Source organism: Leucoraja erinacea, unplaced genomic scaffold (genome assembly GCF_028641065.1).
Source record: "Leucoraja erinacea ecotype New England unplaced genomic scaffold, Leri_hhj_1 Leri_138S, whole genome shotgun sequence".
Lineage (NCBI taxonomy): Eukaryota > Metazoa > Chordata > Chondrichthyes > Rajiformes > Rajidae > Leucoraja > Leucoraja erinaceus.
The window spans coordinates 209,040-234,381 of NW_026575660.1; positions in this window are offsets into that span (position 1 = coordinate 209,040).

Genomic DNA, 25,342 nt, shown 5'->3' on the forward strand with positions numbered 1-25,342 from the left:
AAATTCTTCTTTAATGTGGTGTGTTACTTCTATTGGTGTGTTGCAAATGACAACTCAAATGTCACTACACCAGGAATGGTGTATGTGACAATAAATGTCCTTTTGTCCTTTGTCCTTTGACCAGAAATGATAATACCAAAGGGTGAAATAAGGATAGAAGAATTGAGAATTGTGAATCCAGAGGAAGGAATATAGGTGTAAGGAGAAGTGGGAGAGTGAAATGGGTGTGAGTCCAGGTAGGGCACTTGAAAAGGAGGGTGGAAAAAATGGGCTCGTGGGAGTTGATTACCTAAAATTAGAGAATTCAATGATGGTTAATAAGCAAACCATGTATAATATGAGGTGCTGTTCCTCCGGTTGGTGTGTGGTCACTCTCTGGCAGTGGAGGAGGCCCACGTCAGTATAGGAATGGGAGATCCAGCAGGCCTTGGCGGACCGAGTGCAAGTGTTCAGCAAAGTAGTTGCCAATTCTATGCTTGGTCTTTCCGATGTACAGGAGGCTACATCAGGAACTCCGGTTGCAACAAATGAGGATTCGGGGCTCCAGCAAAATCCTTAGGGCTTGCTGTTCAGTTTCAAGGATATATTTGGGGCAGTCTGTGCCTGTGTGTAATCCATTTAAAAACTATAGTACAAGCCAGAGAGTGTTATTACTCTGTTGCTGGCAAACACTTATGCATTTATCCTTATAGTGGGAAACATATTCAATGTTGTGCCACATCTAAACATTCAAGGTTTAATGTTAAGATTTAAAACCTCAAGTACATTTCCTTTCTGCTTTGCGAGGGCTTTGGCAGGATGAATGCAGGCTACTTAAAGCTGCAAATTATTCTTGGTTACCAAATCAATGATGTCAGCACCAATCCAGCAGATCGCTTCAGTATCCCAATGCCTAGCTTATTCGGGTTTGGCATCTACAATCTGGTTCATTGACCACACGTCACTTCATATGCAAAATTGTTCAACAAATATGTACAACATCTGTGTCCCATGATGATATGTTCAGTGCAGTTCAATCTTCAGGTTGCAACTGGAAAGATGGAAACTTAATGGTTAGATAGTCAGTTTTTTTGTTGTACATCTTCACTTTGAATCAAGTACTTTACGTGAAAGGTTCAGAGTTTGGACTCCATGACGATGTTTAGAGCATGTATGGCCAATACGTTTCCTTGGTTTAAGCCTAAAGATTAGTGGCAGCCAATATGTTTATATAGGTAGAATTCAGAATGTACTATGTGTTCAAGAAGGAACTGCAGATGCTGGAAAATCGAAGGTACACAAAATTGCTGGAGAAACTCAGCGGGTGCAGCAGCATCTATGGAGCGAAGGAAATAGGCAACGTTTCGGGCCGAAGAAGAAGTCTGAAGAAGGGTTTTGGCCCGAAACATTGCCTATTCCCTTCGCTCCATAGATGCTGCTGCACCCGCTGAGTTTCTCCAGCAATTTTGTGTACCTCAGAATATACTATGATCTTTTTGCAATCTCAAAGTTCAGATGAATCCCTATTCATGATGGAGGAACCAGTTTTCAAAATCTATAAAATAGGCTTTCAAGCCACTTTTACATTGATCTTCCTCTATGATATGCTATACTTTTTCTATAAAATATATTCTAATTCTGGTTGTCCCATTTTGCCAGTAACTTTGAGGTGCTAACAGGAGTTTGATTTAGGATCAATGCAACGTAAACTGGATTTTAAAAATCATTATTTGATTCTTTTACATTTTGCATTTTACAGGCTTGACAGGCATGAAAGTGGAAAGAGGAAACAGCGTTTCCGCCACACTCGATTTCAGGCACCAGATTTGGAAGAAATCCTTGGGGCTTGCTGTTCAGTTTCAAGGATTTTTTTCTATTGGCTCAAAAGAAATATCCCAAGCGGCCAATGCATTATCGGCAGTGTGTGTAAATGTGTGCAATGTTGACTGTGAGATGTTGCTGACATACAGATAAAGAATCAGAGGAAGAACAGACGCTGGGGGAAAACATCAGTTAAGACTCACCAGCATCTGCAAGCTTCACCAGAATGCATCTGAGTTCCATTGCTTGTTAAAAGCACGTTAATTGGCAAAATAGTTAGTCGGCACTTGATGATGATGATAACATTTAGAAGATGATTCCTGTAGAAAATACCACTGGCAGGAGAAAAATTATAAATGTTGCAGTTATCTTCCGTTCGAGCTGACATCTAGACTTAACGAACTGGAAAAAATTGTAACCATTCATTTGGTTTGTACATTGAAGTAGGAGAAAGTCTTTCAGATCATCAGCTGTAGCAACAGGCTTGCAAAGGAGCTATTAATGCACACATTGCTGAAAATATTTGCAAACATACAAAAGTGAACATGGTGTAGAGAAGTGACACTAGGAACATGGCCCTGCGATGCTCCACCTTCAGAATTCTGAATAAATTCTGTGTTATATCCCTTTACCGCCTTGCAGTGCTTCATCTGTGGCTTTGACCAATTTCTGCATTTTCCATTTGCCCTCAGCACTGGGGACTTCTGTGTTATTTAAATATTTAACAAGAAACATTTCTCCTGATTTATTGCTTCCAAACTAACTCTGTTGCTTAGCATATGTACCATTAAATTCCGGGTTTCTCCCTGTTATAAATATTAGTGTTGTAAGTCGTGGCATGAGTAATATGCTTTGAACTATCATGTGGAAACGCTTCAGATTTGGAACAATTAACAACCCGGAGCAAACTATGATAAAAATGCTGCAAGTTTTGTTCAATCTCTCTTGTGAATTTTTGCACAAATTAATTAATACAATGCAAAATTGTACTGCCATATAGCATGGGAACAGGCCCCTGAACCCAACTTCTCCATGCCAACCACGTTGGCATTCTGGGCTAGTTCCATTTGTCTGCTTTTGTCCCATGTCCCTCTAAGTCCTTCCCATTCGCATGCCCGTTAAATCTATTAAAGTCACAAATCCGTAAAAGTCATAAATCTATATGCTTTTATAGCTTTCTCCATCACCTCCTTCCAGATATGTCTAGTCTCTGAGTGAAAACATCGCCCACTCTTAAAACTCTCCCCTATCATATTAAGTTTATGCTGTCTATTTTTAACCAAGGAATAAGACCTTGAGCATTCATTTTAACCATGTCTTTTAAGATCTCGTACCCCTCAATAAGATAATCTCTCAGCCTCCAACGATCAAAATAAATAAATCACATCTTATCCCTTTAAATCAAGCCCATTAGTCTGCCTGTGAATCTCTTCTGCACCCTTTTCAATGTAATGCATCTTTCCTTTATTAAAGTAGAATTGTACATATTACACCAAATCTGGTCTCACTTATAACATGGTCAGCTGCATCATAATCTCCCAACCTTTGTACTCAATACCCATCTCAATGAAAGCCAATGTGCCAATATTCATCTTCACTACCCTGTTCACCTGACTCACCACTCTCAGGGAACCATGCAGCTATACATCTCACTGCTCTGCAACATTCTCCAGGATTCTGCCATGTATTGTGTAAGTCCTGCCCAGTTTCGACAGACCAAACTGCAACATCTCACACCTGTCTGAATTAAATTCCATTTTCCACTCTTTAGCCCACATTTCCACAAATCTAGATCTAGTTATTAAACTTGGGTATCCTTGCTCACTGTCCATTATATCACCAATGTTGGTGTCATCTACAAATTTTCTAACAATGTTATTGACGTTGTCTTCTAAATCATTAAAGTAGACAACAAACAATGAACCTGGAGGAGGAGGAGGAGGAGGAGGAGGAGGAGCCATCTTGGGGAACGGTTGCTAACCAGCAGCCGTCCGTTTAATTCATTTTTTTCCAGTTTTTAGTTAGTTTTGTTTGTCGTTTTTTTCAGAGAAATGGACTTCTTATTGTGGGGGGAAGGAGGTAACCTTACTTCTAGGTCCCTACCTGGTCAGTGAGGCAGCTTTTTCTCCGGGCTGCCCGTCGACCCGTCCTCGTGGCCTACCAGCGGGCGTGGAGCGCTGTATCCTGGTGGGGACCTCCCAGCACCTCGGTTTCGGTGGCGGCACAGCGCTGGAGCACCACCGAGGAGCGGGCGATGCCTTGCATAGGTCGCCGCACTGTATCGACGCGCTGGAGCTCCGGTGGACTGGCTGCAGAGAGCAACACCTCCGGGCTGCGGGTCTGTGGAGCGGGTGGCGCCGACATTAACATCGGGAGCCTGGGAGCTCCAACTCGGTGCGTCCCTGTCGGCTTCGGAGGCCGACAATCCCCTGGTAGGAAACGGCCGTTCCAGGTGGCCCAGCCGCTGTGAGGACTCTCCCGACGCCGGGGCAACTCCACCCGGCTAGAACGGCCAGGAACATCGGGCCTCCGTTGAGGCAACAGCGGTGGCCTTAATAGGCCTGACTTTTGGGAGAACTGGGGTTGGGGCCTGGACTTTTGTGCCTTCCCCCACAGTGGTAACCACTGTGGAGGGATGATTTTTCTGTGTGTAAGGTACTTTGTTAGTCTGTGTCCAAGATGGCTGTCGGAAGAGAGAGTGGACGCTGGCGCGCTTTAGCTGCCGCTGCTCTCTCTTCACCATGTATTTTTTTTTGATTTTTTGATTTTATGTCTTTGGAGCGATTTCTATTTTTAATTTGTGTATTGATGATGTCCTTATTATTTATTTTTCTCCGACTATATGTTTTTTCTCTCTTCTGTTTAATCTTTGTAAGGTGACCTTGAGATTTGAAAGGCGCCCGAAAATAAAATGTATTATTATTATTATTAACCTTGCATTGGCCCCTGTGTCAACCATTGGTCGGAGGCCTCTAATCAGGAAAGCAACGCTCCACAACTCCCATTTGATTCCTTTCCTCAAGCCAATTTTGAATCCAATTGGGTGGCTCTCCTGGGATTCCATGCGATCTATTCTTCCAGACTAGCCTAACAAGTGGGACCTTGTTGGTGCATGTGACAAATAACGTGAATTTAAACTTTTATCCAAAAATGATACTCGAATGTAAGAGCTTATTTTGCCATTTATTGAATTGTGGATTATTGGATGAGAAATACAGATGAAAAGTGGCAAGAAACAGCTATCCACATCCAAGGTTAGTACTTGTTAATAATGTGGTATATGTTACTTACATCTGTTGATGTAGACACTGAAAATTAACTGTTAAAATATAATGTTTCATTCCGTTAGGTATTAATTGTGGAAAATGTTACAATTATTGAAAATAAAAAGCGAAAATAATTCTGCATGTTTTCCCATTTCACATATTCCGTCCTTTATCCTTTAAAAAAAAAAAATCAGTGCCTGCTCTGATGTTGAATTCACTCCCTCTTATCTACACCGCCTTTTCAGTCCTTGTGCTGCTTATCAATCAATCAATTGCTGTGAAAAATTAATTTCAACGCTGCTAAAACACGAAATCAAGTTTCCCATTCAGGATTACTGTCAACCCAGATTTCCCTTTCTTCAATTAATCTGTGTTGTTTAATGTACCTGCTGATTGTACAATTGCTGTTGCAAGCTCTACCTTTGAGGGTTCCAGGTGACTGATATAATGTGACATCAGCTAATATATTAATTTTGATGATAGGCACAAAATGCTGGACTCTCAGCGGGACAAGCAGCATCTCTGGATAGAAGGAACGGGTGACATTTTGTGTCAAGACCCTTCTTCAAACTGAGAGTCCGGGGAGAGGGAGACACAGGTACATTTACTTGACCATTGTCCCCTTTGATGTCTTGTTTTCACACCTCACCCTTCCAAATCACTGTGTCTCCGTCTCCCATGAATCTCAGTCTGAAGGAAGATCTCAATAGACAATAGACAATAGGTGCAGGAGTAGGCCATTCATCCCTTCGAGCCAGCACCGTCATTCAATGTGATCATGGCTGATCATCCCCAATCAGTACCCATTCCTGCCATCTTCCCATATCCCCCGACTCATCTATCTTTAAGAGCCCTATCTAGCTCTTTTGAAAGTATCCAGAGAAATGGCCTCCACCGCCCTCTGAGGCAGAGAATTCCACAGACTCACAACTCTGTGTTTCCTCGTCTCTGTTCCAAATGGCACCCCTTATTCTTAAATTGTGCCCCCTGGTTCTGGACTCTCCCAACATTGGGAACATGGCCTCTAGTGTGCCCAAAGCCTTAATAATCTTATATGTTTCAATAAGATTCCCTCTCATCCTTCTAAACTCCAAAGTATACAAGCCCAGCCGCTCCATTCTCTCAGCATATGACAGTCCCGCCATCCCGGGAATTAACCTTGTAAACCTACGCTGCACTCCCTCAATAGCAAGAATGTCCTTCCTCAAATTATGGGACCTGAATGTTTCAGGTCAGTATCGCAACACAAAACATTACCCATTCCTTCTATATTGAGGTGTTGCCTATCCCGTTGGGTTACACCAGCATTTTGTGTCAATCTACAGTTTATACCAGTGCCGGTCCTTCCTACACATTATTAATTGTGATGGTGTGCTCAGTTCACTTTCAGGGTGGGCTACATGGTGCAAGTATTTGCTGAAAGGCTGTTGGTCATCATCCAAGGACCAAGTTCGGTCACTAGAGCTGTTGCCTCACAGCTCCAGAGACCCAAGTTCAATTCTGACTCCTGATGCTGCCTGTGTGGAGTTTGTTCACCCTGTGATCGCCTGGGCATCCTCTGGGCATTGTGATTTCCCCACTTATCCCAAAGATGTGCAGCTCACTCACTTAACTGGAGAGTGTAAATTATCCCTGATATCTGGATGAATGATACAATGTGGATGGATTTCATGTGAATGTGGAATAAAGTGGGATTGGTTTTGGATTATTGTAAAATGCATACTTAATTGTCAGAGTAGCATGGTGGGCCAAATGGTCCTTTTTACATGCTGTACGAGTGAAAGAGCAGGGGAGAGAACATGAGCACAGAGTCTGTGTACATCACATAGGAAACAACAGAAGGTCCAGCAGCAGAGTGGCGGAGTAATATGGAGGGGAAATAGCCGGCATTCCAGTTACCATGAGCATGAGAAATACAGATTGTGTTTCCTTGAAGCATCACAGCAATAAATGAATGAATAAGTTTATTGGCCAAGTATGTACACATACAAGGAATTTGCCTTGGTGCTCCACTCACAAGTAACAACACGACATACAGTAAACCATTAAGAATATAACATAAAACATTAAGAATTATACGTTATGGTTTAAACATGTGAATTAAATCAAATACCAGTACAAAAGGAGGCTACAGACTTTTGGTTAATCAATCAATCAATCAATCAACCTTTATTGTCATTTTGCAAAGCAACAGTTGTACAGTGCAAAATGAGAAGACGTTTCCCAGGGAATACCAGAGATTCGCACATAAAACGTAAACATTTCACACATAAATAAAAGCACTAAAACAATCTAGTCCCTGATCAAAACAATACGAATGGTTAAAAAGTGCAGGTAAAAAACAGCAACATTAAAATACAAGTAAAAACAGTCATAAATTGCCCAAAGTTACTGCACTCACTGATTAGCCAAATGCGAAGGCTGAGATCACTTAGCTTTTGCTTGTAAACAGCAAGAACTTGTATTCCATGTACAACCACTATGCAAAACAAAAAGACAGCTCTGCTGATGTCTCCTGGTGTATTTCTCTGGTACTAACATTTTGCAGCAGTTCATTTATCAAGCGAGGTGTGGTTACCAGGAGATACTTCAAACTTGGTGAGCGATAGCAATTAGAAACAGAAGATGAAATCCAACAACATTACAACAGATTGCTTGTAACCACAACAGCATCGACTAAAGGATCAATTTTCAACGTGAGAATTACCTCAAGAAAACTAAAGATCCATTTCATTACGCACCCAGCAAATTGGTCAATACCCGCTGGGCACTGCATGTGGCTGCGCACCATTGAGAGAAAAAAGGTGCTGAAGTTGGATCCTCTCAAACAATTCAAAGCATGAGGGGGAGAAGTTGATAACTTTCCCCCCCATGACTCTTATGCTAAAAAAAATGGCGGCGGCGTGGGCACATCGCAACGCCCCGTGTCTCCCAAGAATTGGAGAAATAGCGACAATTCCCCAACCCGTCTCAAGGCTGCTCACACGGAGCAGTCTTGTATCCCTTTCGTACAGCCAACAGGAACTTCTGGATTTCGGTTCCTGCGGCTGCAACAACTTTCTGGGTGACCTCCGTCTCGCTCCTGAGCTTGTCAGAGCAATGGAGCACTGGAGCCGCGGGGCTGGAGACCACCAGTGGAGCCGCGGGGCAGGAGAACGCCAGCGGAGCCGCGGGGCTGGAGAACGCCAGCGGAGCCGCGGAGCTGGAGAACGCCAGCAGAGCTGCGGGGCAGCAGACCGCCACTGGAGCAGCACGACTGGAGAACGCCAGCGGAGCCGCGAGGCTGGAGAACGCCAGTGGAGCCGTGGGGCTGGAGACCGCCACCGGTGCCGCGGGGCTGGAGAACGCCAGCGGAGCCGCGGGGCGGGAGAACGCCAGCGGAGCCACGAAGGCGCGAAGCAACGGAGCGGCAGAACACCAGCGTGCACCAAGCCAGCTCGGCTGACCGGAAGCACCAACAGACGGCGACGTGTACGAAAGCACCGCCGGGGACGCAGAGGTGTTAGAGCTAGTAAGAGCTAGTCCCACACCAGGTTAGAGCTAGCCCCACACAGGCCAGGTTAGAGCTAGGCCCACACAGGCCAGGTTAGAGCTAGCCCCACACAGGCCAGGTTAGAGCTAGTCCCACACAGGTCAGGTTAGAGCTAGGCCCACACAGGCCAGGTTAGAGCTAGCCCCACACAGGCTAGCGATTCCTAGCCTTTTCCTCGCCAACGTGCGCCCACTGGCAAACAAAATGGACGAACTCCGGCTAAGGATCACCTCCCACAACCGGATCAAGGACTGCAACATCCTGGTCTTCACGGAAACTTGGCTCAACACCGACGTTCCTGACAGCGCCATCCAGCTAACAGGGCGTCATTTACTCCGAGCGGACAGGACATCAGACTCCGGCAAGACCAGAGATATGCCATTTATTGTCACTATACATGTACAGTGAAACTGAAAGCTGCTCGTACTCAGTGCATACATACAATTTCGCACAAAAAACAAGAAACAGAAAAAAACAAAAAACAGAAGGGAGGGGGGGGGGGGGGGGGGGGGGAAATAGGTGCACAAATTCTGCGGCGCTACATTCATATATACATATATACAGATGGAAGTCCGTGTTGGGCGGTGTAGTCAGTGCATGTGTGAATTTGAATTTATGGTAGATATAATTCTCGGAAAGCAACTATTCCTGAGTCTGTTTGTCCTGGATTTGATGCACCTATAGCGCCTTCCAGAGGGCAGCAGGTCGAACAGTCCAAACGCAGGATGGGAGCTGTCTTTGATGATCTTCTTTGCCCTGCTAAGGCAGCGGGAGGTGTAGATGTCCATCAGGGAGGGGAGAGGGCAGCCAATGATCCTCTGCGCTGTCCTGGTTACCCTCTGAAGCCTCTCCCTGTCTGCCATGGTGCAGCTGCCATACCATGCTGTAATGCAGTATGTCAGCAGGCTCTCGATGGACGAGCGGTAGAAGGTCAGCAGCAGGTTAGAGTCCAGGTTGTGCTTCCTGAGGACCCTCAGGAAGTGCAGCCGCTGCTGAGCCTTCTTGATGACCGCTGTCGGGGGGGGGTCTGTGCATTTATGTAAACAAAGCATGGTGCACGGACTCCACCATCATCGAGAGTCACTGCTCAGCTAACCTTGAGTTCCTCTTGGTTAGATGCAGACCATTCTATCTGTCCAGAGAGTTTACCTCCACTGTTGTGACTGCAGCCTATATCCCTCCTGATGCTAATGCCAAGCTTGCAATGAAAGAGCTGCATACTGCCATTAGCAAACAACAGACGCACAACCCCGAGGCAGCCTTCATTGTTACGGGTGACTTCAATCACTCTAACCTGAAGACTGTACTCCCCAAATTCCACCAACATGTATCCTTCCCCACTAGAGTAGACAAGACACTGGACAAAGTCTACACTAACATGGCTGAAGCTTACAAAGCCATCCCCCTCCCCCACCTTGGTCAGTCTGATCACCTCTCATTCTTCCTGCTCCCTAAGTACTCCCCACTCATCAGACGGGTTAAACCCACTGTGAGGACAGTTAAAGTCTGGTTAGAGGAAGCGGACTTCACACTTCAGCAGTGTTTTGGAAACACTGACTGGAAGGCGTTTGCAGCCCAGGCCACCCTTGACTCCCACACGGACATTGATTCCCACACATCCTCTGTTCTGGACTTTATAAACTCCACCATCAATAGTGTCACCTCCCTCAAACAGGTGACCATATTCCCGAATCAGAAGCCATGGATGAACAGCGAGGTCAGGCTACTGCTGAAAGCACGGGACACCGCTTTCAGGTCAGGCGATGCTCGAGCCTACAGTTCATCCAGGGCTAACCTGAAGAGGGGCATCAGGAAGGCCAAGCACTGCCATAAGCTCAGGATTGAGGAGCACTTCAACAATAACTCCGACCCCCGAGCATGTGGCAAGGCATCCAGGTCATCACGGACTATAGACCCACCAACATCACCCCCACATCCAGCGACGCCTCCTTCCTTGAGGAGCTGAATCACTTCTATGGCCGCTTCGACAGGGACAATCTAGAGACAGCCATCAAGGCTGTGCTACCTGCCGATCACCAACCCCTCACACTCACCCCCTACGACGTATACGTGGCACTGAGTAGGACTAATGCACGTAAGGCTGCTGGTCCTGACGGCATCCCAGGGCGCGTCCTCAGGGCCTGTGCTGCACAGCTGACAGACGTCTGGACTGACATCTTCAACCTGTCACTTGCCCAAGCAGTTGTCCCCACTTGCCTTAAAACCACCTCCATCGTGCCGGTGCCAAAACACTCCACTGCGGCAAGCCTCAACGACTTCCGCCCAGTTGCACTTACCCCCATTATCACCAAGTGCTTCGAGAGGCTGGTCCTGGCACACCTCAAAGGCTGCCTACCCCCCACATTGGATCCCTATCAGTTTGCCTTCCGCAAGAACAGGAGTACGGAGGATGCCATCTCAACGGCATTTCACTCCGCCCTCTCCCACCTCGACAACAGAGACACTTGCGTAAGAATGCTGTTCATCGATTACAGCTCAGCATTCAACACCATTATACCCTCTAAACTGATGACCAAACTCGGTAACCTGGGCATCGACCCCTCCCTCTGCGACTGGATACTGGACTTTCTAACCAACAGACCCCAGTCTGTGAGGTTAGACAAGCACACCTCTTCAACCCTCACCCTGAACACCGGCGTTCCACAGGGCTGTGTGCTGAGCCCCCTCCTCTACTCCCTCTTCACCTATGACTGCACACCTGTACATGGTACTAGCACCATAATCAAGTATGCAGATGATACAATGGTGATTGGCCTCATCAGCAACAAAGAAGAGTCGGCCTACAGGGAGGAGGTCCAGCTCCTAGCAGCATGGTGCGCTGACAACAACCTGGCCCTTAACTCCAAGAAGACCAAGGAGCTCATTGTAGACTTCAGGAAGTCCAGAGGCGGCACACACACCCCCATCCACATTAACGGGACGGAGGTGGAACATGTTTCCAGCTTCATGTTCCTGGGGGTTAACATCTCCGATGACCTCTTGGACCCACAATACCTCAACTCTGGGCTCACCAGCGTGTCTTCTTCCTGAGGAGACTGAAGAAGGTCCATCTGTCTCCTCAGATTCTGGTGAACTTCTACCGCTGCACCATCGACAGCATCCTTACCAACTGCATCACAGTATGGTACGGCAACTGCTCTGTCTCCAACCGGAAAGCACTGCAGAGGGTGGTGAAAATTGCCCAACGCATCACCGGTTCCTCGCTCCCTCCATTGAGTCTGTCCAAAGCAAGCGTTGTCTGCGGAGGGCGCTCAGCATCGCCAAGGACTGCTCTCACCCCAACCATGGACTGTTTACCCTCCTACCATCCGGGAGGCGCTACAGGTCTCTCCGTTGCCGGACCAGCAGATCCAGGAACAGCTTCTTCCCTGCCGCTGTCACACTACTCAACAATGTACCTCGGTGACTCCTCCCCCCCCCCCCCCCCCCCCCCCGACACTCCTCCCACAGGAAAAATACTATGACTGTATGCATGTAAATAGATTTATTTATTGAAATCATATTCTATGTCGCTCTCCCAGGGAGATGCTAACTGCATTTTGTTGTCTCTGTACTGTACAATGACAATTAAAGTTGAATCTGAATCTGAATCTAACAATGCAAGTTTCACTTAGTTACTAAACTGGATTCATAAAGTCAGTGACTCAGATGAAAACCGATTGTCCACAAAGTCCGAGCACCATGTGATTTTTTCGGAGAGGCCTCCTTCATTTTTTACCTTGCCCGAGGACACCATGTGGTCCATCCAGTATAACAAGAAGCCCTCAGGCTGAATTGCACAATCAATTGTTGCTGGGGTGAGCCATGTCTTTGTAAACCAGACAGCAGTCACGCAGTTATCTAAGGAAGGTGACGAGCTTTAAGTTCATCCAACTGAGAGGTTTGCAAGCAGTATGCTGGGAGGGAGGACCATAAACCATATTGTTTCAGTCTAACCTGCAGTCCAGTTCATCTCCAACAGTTCCCGAGAGGATGGCTGCTCCTGGTGAGTAGTTGGATTGTGGAATCACCCACAAGGTAGGAGGCTGCGCTCTGTGCGGTTGGGAGTTGGATGGTGCTGTTGGGTGCTCTGGGGGGTTGGGCTCTCAGCCTGGTCGGGTCCCGATGTCAGGCTACAATGTCAGGTGCTCTGGTAGCTCAAAACACACTCTTTGAAATGAGACAACCATCAAACTCAATTTAGTAATTTCAACCCACCTGGAGTAATTGTGAGTCAACCATGCACAGGTCTGGTTATAAAGAATTCTGAATCATCGAGTTGTGCATCTGGCAATCTTGAAGAGTAAAATAGGAGCAAAATAAATCATTAATATCCGTTTGTTTTTTCGATGCTGTTGGCTCAGCTAAACAAAGAGAAGAAGGTTAGCGACTCAAACCCTTCCTTGATTGTTCATTTTAGCCATCTGGTACTTGACAACTCTGTCAGGTGTAACAAGAGGATTTCAGTGTAGGAGTAGAGAGGTTCTTCTGCAGTTGTATAGGGCTCTGGTGAGACCACATTTGGAGTATCGTGTACAGTTTTGGTCTCCTAATTTGAGGAAGGACATCCTTGCGATTGAGGCAGTGCAGCGTAGGTTCACAAGATTGATCCCTGGGATGGCGGGACTATCATATGAGGAAAGATTGAATAGACTAGGCTTGTATTCACTGGAGAATAGAAGGATGGTGTGGGGGGGGGGGGGTTCTTATATAAACATATAACATTATAAAAGGACTGGACAAGCTAGATGCAGGAAAAATGTTGGGCGAGTCCAAAACCAGGGACCACAGTCTTAGAATAAAGGGGAGGTCATTTAAGACTGAGGTGAGAAAAAGCTTTTTCTCCCAGAGAGTTGTGAATTTATGGAATTCACTGCCACAGAGGGCAGTGGAGGCCAAGTCACTGGATGGATTTAAGAGAGAGTTAGATAGAGCTCTAGGGGCTAGTGGAGTCAAGGGATATGGGGAGAAGGCAGGCACGGGTTATTGATAGGGGACGATCAGCCATGATGACAATGAATGGCGGTGCTGGCTCGAAGAGTCGAATGGCCTCCTCCTGCACCTATTTTCTATGTTTCTATGTGTAGATCTGTTTCTTATTCAATCAGATTATTCATGATTAAGATAATCTCCATGATAGTTGTCAAGAAATGTATTTCTGGTTGGTGACATTAAATGAATTTTAGTGTGATAAAAATCACACTGAAATTGACCTTTAATATATGGCTCCATTGACTTCAAGAATTTCATGCAGAGAATACAGTATGTTGTAGCGATTGTACAGCACATTTCTTGGCTCATGAATCATTGAGTTATTGTCAAAGCGGATTGAGGTTCATGAACTTAAGCAAAACTTCCAATGTAGGAGCAGTAAAAAAAAATCATAAATATTTCCTACTTGGGTTCACATAAATTCCAAATATGAAATTGATCTGGGGCCCTGGTTCATGCATGTGTTGTAGCTGCATCTTCAACATTTAAACACATTTCTGACTCCAGTCACAGTCCAATATTTCTTTGATTTATACTTACTATGTGTTAAGTAACACATATGGCAGTCAGTCCAACATGCAGTAAAGGAAAGAAATAACTTAAGTGCTGCATTTTCACATCTAAATCATGGAAGATGTATTTGTTCTCAGACAAGAAACTGAAAATTCTTGCAACATTGAACCTACACTGACTAAAACATCTCTATGAATGTGAGATAAACAAAGTTGCCAATTTTTTCATCCTTTTGGTCCTTTTGGTATCAGTTTTGAAATGTCTAGAAGGAGTTTTCATCAATTTTGTTTGTTACCTTCAACAAAACTAACCAGACCATTTCGTAAAATTCTGCTTTCAAGTGAATTCAGAGGAATTCATGCAGCAACAAAACAAATCATAAGTAACAGTTCAACAACACTAACAGCCACTTTGGCTCACTGTGCTCTTGGTTTTCCATCAACCACTCCCTCCCTCCCTCCCTCAACAAGGTTGCCCCATTCAGCAATACACTAGCCAATTAACCTAGCAATCTACTGTACCATATTGTGTCATGACTTCCAAAGTTGAATGCATAACCTGTACTGAAGTGATATTCTGACATTGGAATTATCGATTCCACAGCTCATAATCATTTCCGTTTGAGACCAAGATGTCTCCAGCTAATAAGGTTTTTCCCCTTGACTTCTATTGACTTCAAATCTATCACACTGGGTAGATATGGCATGATGTCTAACTGAAGGCATAGATTGGGTAGGCAGTCAGAACCTTTCTCAAAGGGTGGTGCTGTCAAAGTCCAGGGGTAGATCTTTAGCCGAGTGGGTATGGTTTTATAGGAGATGTGTGGGGCAAGTTTTAATACAGAGATTAGTGGGCGTCTGGAGCGCACTGCTATGGTGGTGGTGGAGGCAGATACTCTAGTGGCATTTAAGATTTGTTTGTGGAAAATGGAGAGATATTGATCGTGTGCAGGCAGAGATCATGTTTCAGCATTATGTTTCATTGGCATCTTGTTTCAGCACGGACACTGTGGCAGGAAGGGCCTCTTCCTGTGCTGTTCTCTTCTATGTTCTATGTTCTAAAGCACATTAATGCTAAACCCTGTACATTTTACTATGATGTCATTACTTGATAGGTCATTACTCTTTTTGACCTCTCACCTAAATTATCTATTTTATTGCACGTTAGCTGGCCTTTATAAATCAGAGCATTGAGTATAGAAGTTGGGATGTAATGTGAAAATTGTACAAGGCATTGGTGAGGCCAATTTTGGAGTATGGTGTACAATTTTGGTCGCCTAAGTATAGGAAGGATGTCAACAAAATAGAGAAAGTACAGAGGAGATTTACTAGAATGCTGCCTGGGTTTCAGCAACTAAGTTACAGACAAAGGTTGAACAAGTTAGGGCTTTATTCTTTGGAGCGCAGAAGGTTAAGGGGGGCTTGATAGAGGTCTTTAAAATGATGAGAAGGATAGACAGAGTTGACGTGGATAAGCTTTTCCCACTGAGAGTAGGGAAGGTTCAAACAAGGGGACATGACTTGAGAATTAAGAGACAGAAGTTTAGGGGTAACATGAGGGGGAACTTCTTTACTCAGAGAGTGGTGGCTGTGTGGAATGAGCTTCCAGTGAAGGTGGTGGAGGCAGGTTCGTTTTTATCATTTAAAAATAAATTGGATAGTTATATGGACGGGAAAGGTATGGAGGGTTATGGTCTGAACGCAGGTATATGGGACTAGGGGAGATTATGTGTTTGGCACGGACTAGAAGGGTCGAGATGGCCTGTTTCCGTGCTGTAATTGTTATATGGTTATATCTAGTGAGCCATGGATTTCCTCTTGGTAAATGCAATGCTTCCCTTGTTGATTCTCTTCCCGATGTTGGGAATGAACTGACCTGATAGATAAAGAAGTGCAGAAACTTTAGGAAAATACAGAGAAGGAGAGAAGTTTTGATATTTTCCTTGTAACGTCTGGATATTCCTGTTTCCTCCCACATCCCAAAGAGTTGCAGGTTGGTAGGTTATTCAACCACTGTGAAATGCTCCAAGTGTGTATGTGAGCAGTAGAATCTTGAGGATGATGATGTGAATGTGAGGACAATAATGATTGGAATCATGTAGGATTAGTATAAATGAATGACTGACTGGGTCTTAATGGATCAAGTTACCTGTTGCTGTGCTGTAACTATGATTGTAATATCTGGGCTTAATAATCTCATAACAGCAGACGGGGAGTTTCTAAATCCATAATTATTTGAATTCCCCCTCTTGCCTTTAAAATAAAAGTAGAATAACATATAATAATCTAATGTAAATAAAGAATTGTGAAATTGTAACAGATTGTAATTAATCACTACATATATTATACATCTATTGCACTTAGCTTATTTCATTTGCATTACCCATGCTGTATATTTTGAATAGACATTTGAAATGTGCATTGCCTTCTCCCCATAACACTGACACCCATACTAATCAAGAATCTATCAACCACTGCCTTAAAAAATATGCATTGACTTGGCCTCCACAGCCCTTTGTGGCAATGAATTCCACAGATTCACCACCCTCTGACTAAAGAAATTCCTCCTCATCTCCATCCTAAAGCTACCTCCTTTTATTCTGAGGCTATGGTCTCTGGTCCTATACTCCCCCACTAGTGGAAACATCCGCTCCACATCAACTCTATCCAGGTCCTTCACAAAGTGCAGAGTAGCAGCCCCAATATTGACCCCCTAGTCACTGGCAGCCAAGCAGAAAAAGCCCTCTTTATTGCCACTCTTGCCCTCTGCCATCCAGCCAACCTGCTATCCATTCTAGTATACTCCTTCTATTACCAGTGGCTCGCTAGCAGCCTTGCATGCGGATCCTTATCATAGGCTTTCTATAATTATATATAATTATTTTATAAGCCAGCAAAATAGATAATGATCTCTGAAGACGGGTCACAACCCAAAATGTCACATATTCTTTTTCTCCAGAGATGCTGCCTGCCCCGCTTCATTTTCTATGATTCAGGTTTTTGAGTCTATCTTCACTCATTTTTGTCCTTTTAATCCATCAAAAGATTGCCAGCAACAATGTATATTGTGAAAGTAAACAAAACACCAAGGATGTCATCTGAAAACATTTTCTATGAATCATCTTGCAGTGATTTTAGGAATAACATTCGTACAAGGCTAAATAACGGTAGATTATTGCCTAATAAGAACAGCCATATTTTTATAATGTTTAAGAAAGAACTACAGATGCTGGAAAGATTGAAGGTAGACAAAAATGCTGGAGAAACTCAGCGGGTGAGGCAGCATCTATGGAGCAAAGGGATAGGTGACATTTCGGGTCGAGGCCCTTCTTCAGACTGAACGGTCTTGACCTGAAACGTCACCTAATCCTTCGCTCCATAGATGCTGCCTCACCCGCTGAGTTTCTCCAGCATTTTTGTCTATCAGCCATATTTATGATAGCTCTCAACAATGTCTTCATCACATGAAGCTTGATGTCAAGGCTTATCAAAACTGTTATGCAGGCTCCACAACCAGAGCCAATAAAGTGGGATTAAAAAAAAATGACTATCACACAAGCATGCCCAAGTAAATATTAAATGCAATTAATATGAAATAATTTAGCAACTTTTCTCAGTGAAATGTTCCACTCCAGAACTGGCAGTTTTACAGATCATTAGGGATGTACAATCTGTCTCTCCATTTTGCATAATATTTTACTTAACAAGTTTATTCTTTAAAGGAGAGATTTCAGGGAGGGTGGAATCAGTCTCCATAGCTGGTGGGAATGTTGTGAAGGCCATTTGGCAGGCATGAAAGTTGGAGGAAAACTAAATGTGAATCTGAATTCCCATGGAAAACTAAATGGGATCTGAATTCCCAGTGTGAAGAAAGAAAAGGAACGAGAGCGCTGGAATAGGAAAGACACAAAGATTCCTTCAGGAACTGAGAACTGCATTCCTGTCCCTCCTGAATCTCCAGAAACCTCACTTCAAATGGACACTGCACATTCCACCAAGATGACACCAGGCAAGTCTTCCCCATGTCAAAACAATTACTTTTCCACTCAGGGGGTGTCACCTACGATTCAATTTACTGTAGCTTTTTTGCTTGCCTGCTACACGCATCTTAAATGAGAAAGCAATTGAAAATGAAAAGTTACAAACTGTCAACAGTACAGTCTTGATGGAATTAATTTGAACCAAATTTTAACCAAACTTGCCGACCCTTTTCACTGGCTGAGTTTTGGTGTAGGGAGTAGCAGGTGAATTTATATCAACTCTATCATCCTTAATTCTAGTAAGTATTTTAAATTAATTTTTTCAATTATTTTATTCTGATATGGCCATCCAGAGGCGAGCACCCTTTTTTTGAGTTGAAACACGAGGTTGAAATGTGCCTTCTCTGTGTTTTTAATGAAGATGATAATCATTTTAACATAACCATTCTGCTGCCTATGGAACCTTCTTGAAAGAGGAGTATAACTTGAGCAGCTGCTAATCGGCGTGTCCCCCTTCACGACTTTTTAGGCAACTGCAGGAGACTATGCAGTCTCCACATGCTCGCGAATAGTTGCCAGAGAGTCGCCTTCATGATCGTGAGGAGTTCCCACATTCTGGGAAATAGTCGCAGTGCTTGTCCGTTTCACCTTGGCTTTGCACCTTGTGAAAATAGACAATAGGTGCAGGAGTAGGCCATTTGCCCCTTCGAGCCAGCACCGCCATTCAATGTGATCATGGCTGATCATCCACAATCTGTACCGCGTTCCTGCCTTCTCCCCATATCCCCTGACTTGCCCCTATCTAACTCTCTCTTGAAAGTATCCAGAGAACCTGCCTCCACCGCCCTCTGAGGCAGAGAATTCCACACTCACCACTCTGTGAGAAAAAGTGTTTCCCCGTCTCCGTTCTAAATGGCTTACTCCTTATTATTAAACTGTGGCTGGTGAAGAAAGCGATGTTTTTGTGTGTGTGCGTTTATTCCACTCTGACAGTCGCCGTACCAGTTCCCGGTTTTTCAGACAACTGCCGGCAACTTGACAGTCACCGGCAGTCCGCTGAAAAATCGCCTAAGTGGGACAGGCCCATGAGTGTAATTTGCAGTCATTGGTCTTCATGCCAAATATGTTATCACGTGCTTGATTTAGTTTTGCTCTTATGACCAAGTGGCCAATAATTTGTGTTCAGCCCATGATTTTAGCAACATTAGTTACCAATTCCGCAATCTGATTAATGAGATGAGCCATTATCCTGCATGACCATCATCCATCTAGCACCTTCTGCTCCACTGGAGAAGTTAGGATAGAAAACAGGTTTAACAGATCTGCTGTATCTAATTCCACAACTCAACTATTAGCCTTCAAATTGTCAGAGAGAATCAGCACCGGAAATTGGAGGAACAGCACCTCGTATTCCGCCTGGGTAGCTTACGTCCTGATGGCATTAACGTTGAATTCTCCCAATTTTGCTAGCCCTTGCTGTCTCCTCTCCTTCCTTAACCCTCGGGCTGTCTCCTCCCATCCCCCCGCCCTCGGGCTCTCCTCCTCCTCCCTTCCCCCCCCCCCCCCCCCCCATCAGTCTGAAGACGGGTTTTGGCCCGAAACGTCGCCTATTTCCTTCGCTCCATAGATGCTGCTGCACCCGCTGAGTTTCTCCAGCAATTTTGTGTACCATACAGAATCAGAAACAGGTTATCATATTTCACCTGATATGGCCAACTAATATACATATGGCACCTACAAACTCTACATCTACTGCACTGAAAACTCTAAACAAACCATGGGGTACATCTTAATATTGGCCAAGGCATACGTTTCATCTTGGAGGTGTACTTTTTTCTACAAGGCAAATGGCCTAATTGTGTAATCTGAAATTAACAGTGTGACACGATTCTCTGCTCCCAAGAAAATATAAAAGAAAATATAGCTGAACAAGAAAAATAATATGTTAGAAATATTAATGATCTGTTAACAATAAAATAGTCCACCTAAATTGCATGCTATGTGTAAGAATACCTGACAGACTAAAGCGTCAAGTGCTGGTGTATCAGCTGAGTGAATCAATATAAACAAAAACTATGATTCCAGTTCCTCAAGCAAAAAGGAAATAAAATGTTTAAACATTAAAATTATATCAACAGGGAACTTCCTTAAAAAAGGCATAGGTTATACAAATGCAAATAATCTAACAATCTGATTGCCTGTATTATAGTCATACACCTGTGAAGATCTATGGCACACAGATGTACACATCACCACATCAGAGTATCAATGCTTCCTTCACTGTGCAAAATGTAGCCAATTTTCTGCTGATCTGCAGTTTAAAGAAAAAAGTATGTTGAGCAATCTACCTGTTTAACATCAATTACATAATAAAAAATAAATAGCAGCTCTATGCTAAATGTTCCGAACCAATGTATTATAAAACATGGTTTCTTACAAAAAAAAACATAGAAACATAGAAAATAGGTTGATGAGGAGGCCATTCGGCCCTTCGAGCCAGCACCGCCATTCATTGTGATCATGGCTGATCGTCCCCTATCAATAACCCGTGCCTGCCTTCTCCCCATACCCCTTGACTCCACTAGCCCCAAGAGCTCTATCTAACTCTCTCTTAAATCCATCCTGTGACTTGGCCTCCACTGCCCTCTGTGGCAGGGAATTCCATAAATTCACAACTCTCTGGGTGAAAAAGTTTCTCACCTCAGTATTAAATGACCTCCCCTTTATTCCAAGACTGGCCCCTAGTTCTGGACTCGCCCAACATTGGGAACATTTTTCCTGCATCTAGCTTGTCCAGTCCTTTTATAATTTTATATGTTTCTATAAGATCCCCCTCATCCTTCTAAACTCCAGTGAATACAAGCCTAGTCTTTTCAATCTTTCCGCACATGACAGTCCCGCCATCCCAGGGATCAATCTCGTGAGCCTACGCTGCACTGCCTCAATCGCAAGGATATCTTTCCTCAAATTAGGAGACCAAAACTCTACACAATACTCCAGATGTGGTCTCACCAGAGCACTATACAACTGCAGAAGAACCTCTTTACTCCTGTACTGAAATCCTCTTGTTATGAAGGCCAACATTCCATTAGCTTTCTTCACTGCCTGCTGTGAAGAGGCAGGATTTCAGTGCAAAAATGCAGCAGAAAAGTGATTAACATCAGAAACATGATCTTTGTCAGTTATTGGAGACAGCAGAAAACAGTGTGGAGAAAGTCAAGACTGGTCACACTTTACAATGTGGATTTTCATGCTCACAACTCATCAGTTGCCAATGAATTTTGAAGGCTCGCTGGAACTTCAATATTTTTAGTCAGAATCTATTTCTTTCTGTTCTGCACAATTAATTCACTGACAATTATCCCTGAAGTGTCAAGTTTCATACATCGATTCCTGGCATTCAAGTGATCCTGAAGTAATTAATATACTGGCAGTTGGTACAAATGTTTCGCTGTCTGTCACTCTCATATTTTCACTGACAGCCACATAAGAAAAAATGAAAAATAATATTCAAATTTATCATCAATTTGTGATCATTCACAAAACCAATTGACCCCATAACGCCATGAAATAGTGCACAAACAGACAAATAATAAATCATGTCAGTGCCTAATTAGCGAGTTCAAGGATACATCGTGCAAATTACAGATTAGGCAATGGATGGGATGATCATGGGAGCATCCATGCCATAATTCAGTAATAAAAATCTTAGAACAAAGTATCAATAAATCAATCCAATGAAACCAGCTGTCAATTATAAAGCACCTTCAATCTAGGACAACATGCCCGAGTGCTTCACAAGGGTGTAATAAAACAAAGTTTGATACAAAAGCCATACGAGGAGATGTTAAGACAGGTAAACAAAATCTTGACCAAAGCATTAAGTTTGAATCAATATTAAGGGGTTCAAAAAATATACTTGCTCTTCATGTGGGGATGCAGTCCCTCATCATCTGTGCACAGGCAATCAGGAATTGGCAATTTCAGGCTTATCCCAGAGGCTCAGTCTTCACTTTGAAGACAAGGCACTGGCAGTCTCAGGTATCTCCCAACAGCTCAGCCTCAAAATAGAGTTGCTGGCACTCGGGCTGATCCCAGCAGCTCACTATTATTCCAAGCCTGCAAAAGGGAAATACAGACATCTCACTCAATCTCCCTCTTTCCCACTCTTGGGTGAAACTGCCTTGGTTTTAAGGAGTAGGGTTGATGCGATGCAGGTGGGACAATCCTATCCAATCCCAACTAATTGGATGCAGCTGTTGTGTTGCTTCTCTGGCCATGGTCTCTGCTCAGTCCAGAGCCCAGTCCAGTGGGCTGAAGATGTCCAGGCTAGGTTGCTCAGAGCCTGGCCAAGCTGGTCATCTGCCTGTCACAGTGCCAGCCAGATGAACGCTCTGCCCGAGCCGGCTGCCTGTCTGCTCCTTTTCCTGGGTTACATACATGCCTGGGTGGTGCTTGAGAGGGACTATGCCCTGTCCACAGACTGCTGGGCACAACGTGGAATGGAAGTCATCCTCAATAAGGATTGTAATATAGTTGGTTTTGAGAAAATCATTTTTCACACAGAGAGTGGTGAATCTGTGGAATTCTCTGCCACAGAAGGTAGTTGAGGCCAGTTCATTGGCTATATTTAAGAGATAGTTAGATGTGGCCCTTGTGGCTAAAGAGATCAGGGGGTATGGAGAGAAGGCAGGTACAGGATACTGAGTTGGATGATCAGCTATGATCATATTGAATGACGGTGCAGGCTCGAAGGGCCGAATGGCCTACTCCTGCACCTATTTTCCATGTTTCTATGTATAGTAGTTTATTTTGTATATTTGTTTGTCTTGATTTATTGTGGTGGGTTTTGTTTTGATTTATTTTGTACTGTAAATATTATTGTTAATAATTGATTACTTTATTTTTGAAGGAGCCCAGTCCAGCGAGCCAGTGATTTCCAGCAGGCAGGCCCTCTCCATGGTGCTGGTTTTCAGCTCTTCCTGGCCAATCTGCTCTTAACGGGGATTAGAGTGGCATTTAGGGAGCAGGCATCATCACAATGCCCACTGTATCGTTGTAGATCTGTGTCACTCATGTGATCACTGAGATTACGGAGAGTCGGTTTGTCAAGGAAGACTCTCTCTAACTTCTACAGGTGCACAGCATGCTGACCGGTTGCATCGTGGCTTGGTTCGGCAGCTTGAGCGCCCAGGAGCGAAAAAGACTACAAAAAGTAGTAAGCACTGCCCAGTCCATCATCGGCCCTGACCTCCCTACCATTGAGGGAATTTATCGCAGTCGCTGCCTCAAAGGCTGGCAGTATCATCAAAGGACCCACACCATCCTGGCCACACACACTCATCTCCCCGCTACCTTCAGGTAGAAGGTACAGGAGCCTGAAGACTGCAATGTCCAGGTTCAGAAACAGCTGCTTCCCCACAGCCATCAGGCTAGTGAACTCAACTCAAACAAAACTGTGAACATTAATAGCCCATTATCTGTTTATTTGCACTTTATCTGTTTTATTTATTGATGTGTGTATATATTTATATAATAGTATATGGACACACTGATCTGTTCTGTATTCATGCCTTCTATATTCTGTTGTGCTGAAGCAAAGTAAGAATTTAATTGTCCTATCTGGGACACATGGCAATAAACTCTCTTGAATCTTGAATCTCTTGAATCTTGAATGAGTCCTACTTTGTAGCTACGCCCACTAGTTTAACAGAAAGCTTCTCTACCCTTTTCTCCCTCACTTTGGAGTTATGTGCTAAGATGAAGTTACCAATGCTGTAACACTAATAAAGTATTTGGATCTTAATCACTGTGTGTGACTTAAGTTATTCCAACAGCAGAAGCTCAACAATCTTTCAGATGTTAAGGTACCTGTGGAAGATCTCATGATATAGTTTTGCACCAGGGTTGTCCCAGATATTCTGGTCAGTATTTTGTCCCTTGTTATCTATTGTAAGAATAGTCAGAGAAGGGCTTGTAATGCTTAACTAAGCCATGTCTCTTCTTTCACCAGGGTACAATGTTCTGTACAAAAAGTCCCCATTGGTTCACTTAGCATGAGACTATAATAATTGGTTGTTTCACAGGTCATCATAGGGGCGGCACAGAGGTGCAGCGGTGGAGTTGGTGCTTTACAGCACCCGAGACCCAGGTTTGATTCTGACTTCCGGTGCTGTGTGTACATAGTTTCTACCTTCTCCCCACAACCGCGTGGGTTTTCTCTGGGTGCCCCAGTTTACACTCACATTTCTAAGATGAACTTGTTTGTAGATTAATTGGCTTCTGTAAAAAGTGTAAATTGTGTGTAGGATGGTGCCAGTCTGCGGGGATCACTGGTCGATGCGGACTTGGTGTGCCAAATGGCCTATTTCCGCCCTGTATCTCTAAACTAAACTAAACTAAACTAGTGTATGAATCTAACTAACCAGTAGTACTCTGGCATAAGAAGCCATAACCAAGCATAACAAGGTGGCAATGGTTAAGTAAATGGCAAGTAAGATGATGATGTATGGAATTGTAAATGCTGAATTTGAAAGGAAATAAACACTACTGCTGGGATGTAATGTTAAAATTGTACAAGGCATTGGTGAGACCAAATCTGGAGTATGGTGTACAATTTTGGTCGCCCAATTATAGGAAGAATGTCAACAAAATAGAGAGAGTACAGAGGAGATTTATTAGAATGTTGCCTGGGTTTCAACAACTAAGTTACAGAGATAGGTTGAATAAGTTAGGTCTTTATTCTCTGGAGCGCAGAAGGTTAAGGGGGGACTTGATAGAGGTCTTTAAAATGATGAGAGGGATAGACAGAGTTGATGTGGACAAGCTTTTCCCTTAGAGAATAGGGAAGATTTAAACAAGAGGACATGACTTCAGAATTAAGGGACAGAAGTTTAAGGGTAATATGAGGGGGAACTTCTTTACTCAGAGAGTGGTAGCAGTGTGGAATGAGCTTCCAGTGGAAGTGGTGGAGGCAGGTTCATTGGTATCATTTAAAAATAAATTGGATAGGCGTATGGATGAGAAGGGAATGGAGGTTATGGTATGAGTGCAGGCAGGTGGGACTAAGGGGAAAAAAAATTTGTTCGGCACGGACTTGTAGGGCCGAGATGGCCTGTTTCCGTGCTGTAATTGTTATATGGTTATATGGTTACTAACAGTTTATTATGAATTTGTAAAAAGCTGATGTCATGTCTTGACATTTCTTGCCCATGATGAAGAAAAAAGCTAACAACCTGGTCAGGGCATTTTGAAAGTTAA